The following is a 7145-nucleotide window of genomic DNA, read 5'->3' on the forward strand; positions in this document are numbered from 1 at the left end:
TTAAATTTTTCTAAAGTGAGAAATTAAAAACTTAATTACCCTTAAAAAAATAGAATTTACAAGGATCACATTTAATCAAATTTACAAGTTCAACATGAATTAGTGATTAATTATCTATTTTGTCATTTTACAATTTTTTTTCACAATTTTTTTCCATATATTAGTACTAGGACAATTATTTGTTGAGATTTCGTTCCTCCATCATAATACCTTTTGTGGACATTTTATTCCCCGGATCGGATAGCAATTTTCAAAAGTAATTTATTAAAAATAGTGTTTAAAAAATAACATTTCAAATATTATAACAGAACGAAGATGAATGGATTAACTTGCTTCATATTAAAAATAAGGAGGTCATTTACATAAAGACACAAAAAAATGTTTTTTTTTAAAGACGTGTATACATGTCATAATATGATTGGACATCTTTATTAAATCGGTTAATAAGCTATTTTTTAATAAATCAGAATAAAATCGATTTATTATAACAAAAATAATAAACCTAATTGTCCGTATTATAATTATTATATTTGGTTTGTTTCCATCAATTTACACATTATAAACCGAATTATATTTAAATTTTTTTATAAAAAGATAAATATATCCTTAATTTTTTATTTTGCAGATATTTAAATTCTTAATAATTTAAAAATATAATTAAATCCCTGAAAAATAATTCTAACCCTAATCCCTTATCTCTGTCCAAACTCAAATCCAAGCTTAATCTCTCACTAATCTATCAAACTGACCCAAAAATTAAAAAATTAAAAAATCTAACCCTAACATCTCCTTCCTCGATCTTTTTTCACTGAAGCTCAAGCTCTCATCTCTTTGTTTACCGGCTCAATCTTAAACTCACCGGAGATTGCCGCTGGAAGGCTTTCCCAGCAAAGAAACCCTTCGACACCGATAGAGAAGATCTTCGGCAACGATTCTTCCTCTCTCGTCCTTGCTTGTATGATTATCGACGACGAAGAAATCGATTAGTGAGTACCTATTAGCTTCTTCTCTCATTTTCTTCCGCTACTTCCACTCCCTCTCTTAAATTCCATAATTTTTTATTTTCTTTTTGGTTAAATTATGATTACGATGGCTCTGTAATCTAAAACGATGAATAATTTCGGATTATGATACCAGGTTTTTTGTTTCAAGCACTTGCTCAAGCGTTTCATCAAAATAAAGAGACCCCTATTCATGATACAGGATTTTTAGTTTTTCAAACCTTTCTCCAATGCCCCATTCTTTTGTTTTTCAATTCATAATTGACTGGCTTTTGTTCATATTTTTTTTACTTATCAAGGTTTGAGATTTGAGTGAACTAAAAACAGTCTCTAGAAAAATGGTATTTTCTATTTTTATTTTTTTATGTAACTATATGATTGTAGCTTTCAAATGCAAATTTGACTTCTTCTTTGGCCTCCAATTTTTATTGGTGAGATTTAACTATAGTGAATGCATGATTGTTGAGTTGCGATAGATATGAACAAAGCGAGTGACTTTTATTTATAATTAGAAGTAATACACATTAGCATACATGTATCTATTTCTTCTATTGTGGTGGTTGTTCACTGTAATTGGATTGGACAATTGGGGTTGGAAGTATAGTTTTTGAAGTTGTGGGGATAATTTAAGAATGATAAAACGAGTATGGATCTGAATTTTCTATTTTTTCTGGTGCTCGCATGACCGTCACGATTGTCGTTGGCTCCGCAATTCTTTATATTTGTTTGGTGCTTTTCTCAAAAAATAATTATTCCTTGTCTTATGAGTTTTGGTGCAATGTTAGTTTAAAATTGTTTTACATAAAAGGTGTATCAAAATTAAATTATTTTTGTTCTGTATAAAAAAATATTAACATTGTTGTTTTGAGAAATCTATCCATGCTTATATTATTATTTCACCATTGGCAATCATAGATATAGCATACATTTTTTTCTCGGGCCTATTTGACTATCATGGTTACCTTAGATCAAACTGATTTAGTATTTTCGATTTGCTTTTTCACGTGAAGTTGTCTTACCTCTTCCCTTAACTTACAAGTTTTACTATATTCACAAGAGTAAGTAGCTAATAAGTATATCTGTAACTAGGTACTATCAAGACCATTATTAGTCCTTTTCATTGCAATTGTTTTTACAGACGAATCATAACGTAGTGATGGGACACCAGAGTATATTACTGATTTCCATGATTCATAAGTATCTGCAGATCTATCTTCAGTCGCAGCCAAATCAAGTATAGGGTATATGATTTGGATCACTAATATGTATTTTCCATCTAAGAATTGTGATGAGTGGATATATTTGCTTATTGACTTATTATTAACTATTTGGCTTATTCTTGCTAGAGGGTTATCAAACTTAGATGTTGGTAGGGGTGCACATGGGCCGGGTGAAGTCGGGTTTGATGTGACCCAGACCCGACCCGAAATATATACCGGGTCTAATTATTAGACCCGAACCCGACCCTAGACCCGATGAAACCAATACACTTTCGGGCCACAATTATACCGGGTGAAAATCGGGTGAAAATCGGACCGTTAACATTACATTATGTTGATACCTTCTTGTAAGCTAGCATGTAAAAATATCCAAATTTTTAAGACTCCAACCATTATTTAACATGGTAAAATTCACTTAGAAAAATATAACAAGAACCAACCCTTCTTTAAAATTAAAGCATAACCACAATCAATACTAAAGCAAAACCACAATCAATACTAATATTGTCTAATAATACCAAATATTTAAATCAATACAAATAACACAATATTATGCATTAGTCTAAAGTCTTATGCATTCTAAAGATAAAACATTAACTTATAGTCTTATAATGACTAATAGCACAAAATATTAAGGTTTACAATACTTAAATTCCACAAAAGAATAGTCATGATCCATCACTAATAACACAAAATAATAATTGTGTATGATGACCGGGCCACCGGGCCGACTTCGGGTGACCCGAGCTATGGCTCGGACCCGACCCGAAATAATGACCGGGTCTATTTTTGAGGCCCTTACCCGGTCCTAAACCCGATGAAATCACACCAAATTAACCCCTAAAGTATTCGGGACTGGGTCAGGCCTTCGGGTCGGGCCGGGTCTGTGCACCCCTAGATGTTGGTATTTACTATTTACTTAGAAGATGTATGGTTTTCTGACATTAATCTGTTGAAAAATTGATAAATTGCACTTTTTTTTTTACCTTCACAAATAAGTTATACAAAAACCAAACCAACTCTTGGAGGCACTTCTGTGATTATTGTGTCAGAGTAGATCTGCCCCCTTTCTCCTGTCTTGAGAGAAAAGGAGCAGGACAAAGTATTAATTTCTCAACAGTTGTATTTTGTCTCTTTTCAAAGTGTTATATTAAAAAAAATATAGAGAAAATCATGTCCGGTGTATTCAGTTTTGATATTCATCAGTGACTTTTGAAGTTCATACTTCGAGAATAGTGAAGCATTAGATATTCCATTTATATAGTTGGTAGCTTTAAGGCAATTGTTAGTTGTCATTTTGGTTTTAAATTGATTTTCTTGACACAAGTTCTGAAATCTTGGCCGCAGTTGCCTTAATAGCAATAGCATATTTACTTGCATATTTCTTGGTGTCTCATGTTGCAGCAGACCATGATTTAGTAGTGTTTATGCAGAATCAATGACGATGAGCTCCACAGCAGCTTGTAATAATGACGTTTCAAGCTTCTTTGACAATTCAATGGCGGAGGAGTTACAAAATTTTGTTAGAAGAAGAGTTAGAGAGTTGGTTAAGTTTGGTGTTGTGGCATGGATTTGATGTAATGCAAAGACTTTGTGCCCTATTGTAAGGCTTGGCCTAGTAGATTATTGGTGTCTCGTGATAGACCTCAATTTGATTTTTTAATTTAAAAACAAAGAAATTATATAATTATAGTATAATTTGTATAATCTAAAGGAGGTATAATTAGTAATAAATAAAAATATTATCTTTCTTCTAATAATATAATCATATCCAATGTTACCATTAATTAATTTAAAATTCACGTTCTTTTCGTAAGTATAATATTATTTAAGATTAAAAAAAATTATTGATTAATGCTATAATAAAGGATATCAAAATAAAATATTTTCCAACACATTAGGAAACAAAATATTAACATAACCTAATATAACTATCTAAAACTAACCAATTACAAGATTTAAATTCCTTAAATTAATTTTAAAATGTTGTTCTATTCTCAAAATTCAAAAAAAAATTACTTTATTATATTAATTTCCGTAATTAGAGTATATTCATTTAACCATAATGTTTTTAAAATTAGAGAATATATTATTAATTAACGATATCATAATTTGATTCTTTAGGCTAAGAATAAATAATTAAATATAATTGTAGTATAACTAATATAATTTATGTGTAGTATAACTAGCATTAAATTAGAACAGTTTTTTGGATATTAAACTAATCAAATCCTAATATTAGAATTCAGTTATTTAAATAATATATATGGTATTGAATTCTATACCTTAGATATTTATACATTAGTAATCTTTTTGTAACTACAACCAATAAAAATAAAATTTTTTAACTAACTTTCATAAAATAATTGCATAATGTTTATATTAATAGAAAAAAATATTAATTAATAATACAATAATTTGATTTTATAATTTAAAAACAAATAGTTTGTAAAATTATAGTATAATTTGTATAATTTAAAAAAAGTATAATAGTAATAAATGAGAATATTATCTTTCTCCTAATAATATAATCATATAAGATGTTACCATTAATTAATTTGAAATTCACGCTCTTTTCGCAAGTATAATATTGTTTAAGATTAAAAAAGAAATTATCGATTAATGCTATTATATAAATAATATCAAGATAAAATATTATCCAACATATTAGAAACAAAATATTAACATAACGTAATATAACTATCTAAAACAAACCAATTATGATATTTAAACACCTTAAATTAATTTTAAAATATTGTTCTATTCTCAAAATTTAAAAAAAAAAATTTAATTTATTATATTAATTTTCGTAATTAGAGTATATTCATTTAACCATAATGCTTCTAAAATTAGAGAATAAATTATTTATTAATGATATAATAATCTGATTCTTTAGTCTAAGAACAAATAATTAAGTATAATTGTAGTATAACTAGTATAATTTATGTGTAGTATAACTAGTATTAAATTAGAACAGTTTTTTGGATATTAAACTAATCAAATCCTAATATTAGAATTCAGTTATTTAAATAATATATATGGTATTGAATTCTATACCTTAGATATTTATACATTAGTAATCTTTTTGTAACTACAACCAATAAAAATATCCTGACCAGACTGGATGTACAAAAATCACACAAATTCAGACCATCTTCTTGACTACGATAAAAAATTAACAATTGTAATATGTTTATAGAAAAAAATAAATTAAATAGGAACAAATTTAAAATAAAATACTAACGAATTAATGCAACTATAATTCAGTATTAATATAGTAGTGACAACTTTAATTTGATTCGTTTATAGATTTGTAACTGAGTCAAGACAAACCGTTATTATAACTTGGTTCGTTAACAGTTTAATAAGTTAAGGTTATGATCTTTGGAATGGATTTTGAACTATAATTTGAACTCATTTATTAATGTGAACTTAATATGGTACTAAAAGAAAATAAAAATCTTTTTTATGACATAAAATAAAGTCAAAGTAAGAAAAGAATAAATTTAAAAATAATATGAGGTAACTAAAAAAATAAAAATTAAATATAACATGGTATATAAAAATCTGTAAGTAATTTGATATTAAGTATAATAAAATAAAAGAATAAAAAGATAAAAAAAAAGTTGTTCATGAATATGATTAAATCTAACAAAAAAAAATGAAAGAATAAATTCGAAACAAAAAATAACGTTCTTCAAAATAACAAAAAATATGAGTGTTATCTAGGGTATATGTATTCTATCGAATTTTGTTTGGTTTTACTTTTATTTTATTTTATTCTATACTTTTTGTGAGTTAAAAAATAATGTTCCTAATATATGAATAATGTTAAAACACATTAAACTAATTTTGCAAAGGAAAAAATTTCAATTGCTATAAAAGACGGGTGTATAAATAAACACTAACGCACCTATTAATTCAATTTTTAAAAATATGTATAATAATAAATGAGATGTTAACTATTGTGATGATTATTTCATATTTTGATCAAGAGGTTTTGGAATTGAGTCTTAGAAACAAAAAATTGTACCTTTTCATAAGTTATATAATTAAGGTTATGTTAGGAAAAAAATTAATTTTAGAATAGTAAAAATATTTGCGATAAATCATAGACTAATTTAATATATAGACAATAGTTGTATACTAAATGTTAAAATTTTTCAATAAACATTTGAAATGTGTTTGAAAACTGATGCACTTTCAAACGGAATTTATAAATGATGTTATTTTCGTCCCAAATCTGTGGGCAAAAATTTTAGCTACTTCAAAAGGTTAGCTATAGTAAAAGCATTTAAGACTAATTATAGACAAATTTGGGATACAATTAACATTTTTCAAAATACGTCCCAGATCTGTCTGAAGTTATTGCGCATATTTAGATGGAATACGGACGAATTATAGTTTTTTTCAAAATGTGTTGCTAATCTGTATGAAAATTTTGGCGCCAACCAAAAAAAATTTGGTGCCAAAATTTAGACAAATTTAGGACAGAACATATTATTTCAATACCTCCACTAAAAGTTGTTCGACATTTGTCTTAAATTTGTCCAAAATTAAAAAGTCATTCAGACGGAATGAATTTCGTCTGAAATTTGACAAATTATTGTAACTCTTTTATATTTGTTTAGGTGACATTAATTTCTCTTTGCCAAAGATAGTGGTATTTTGAGAGATTTTATTTTTTTAAATTACATAATAGTTAAGGAAGTGTAGATAAATACTTTTGGAACTGGACCGTCTTCATAAATGTATTTTCGATGTATCTTCTAATTTTGTATAAAAAATCATCCGTTCTCTCTCAAAGTATTTTTGACTTAGAGTTAATGTATAATCGTAGGCTCCAATGATTTTATTATGCAAAAATTTGCAAAGCTGCTAACTTTTTTATAGAGATATTTTTGGTAAAAATTTTTTAATTACT

The sequence above is a fragment of the Arachis ipaensis genome, chromosome B08, assembly GCF_000816755.2.
Source record: "Arachis ipaensis cultivar K30076 chromosome B08, Araip1.1, whole genome shotgun sequence".
Taxonomy (NCBI): Eukaryota; Viridiplantae; Streptophyta; class Magnoliopsida; order Fabales; family Fabaceae; genus Arachis; species Arachis ipaensis.